Consider the following 303-nt stretch of genomic DNA (forward strand, 5'->3'; position numbering starts at 1 on the left):
TGACAGGACTACGTGGATGTAATCCAGCGTGGCTAAGGTAAAAAATCTATCTTAAGTCTAAATAAAGCTTGGGTCTATTCCAATGACATTTTCTTTCGTGGTTTTAAAAGTCTGTCCTTCCATTAAAAAATCTGTACAGTGAATGGATTGAGAGCTCAAAAATGAGCATCGGCACTAGCATTTTCTCTTCCACGTAGAACAGATTGAAACAGACGGGGAAGAAAGGTAAATACCTGTGACCGTCTTTAAATAGGCCTCTGCTGAAGTCATTTGGAGCGAAATGAGGCCTGTAGTGAAGAGTCC

The sequence above is a fragment of the Otolemur garnettii genome, unplaced genomic scaffold (genome assembly GCF_000181295.1).
Source record: "Otolemur garnettii isolate 467f Iridium unplaced genomic scaffold, OtoGar3 scaffold00030, whole genome shotgun sequence".
NCBI lineage: Eukaryota > Metazoa > Chordata > Mammalia > Primates > Galagidae > Otolemur > Otolemur garnettii.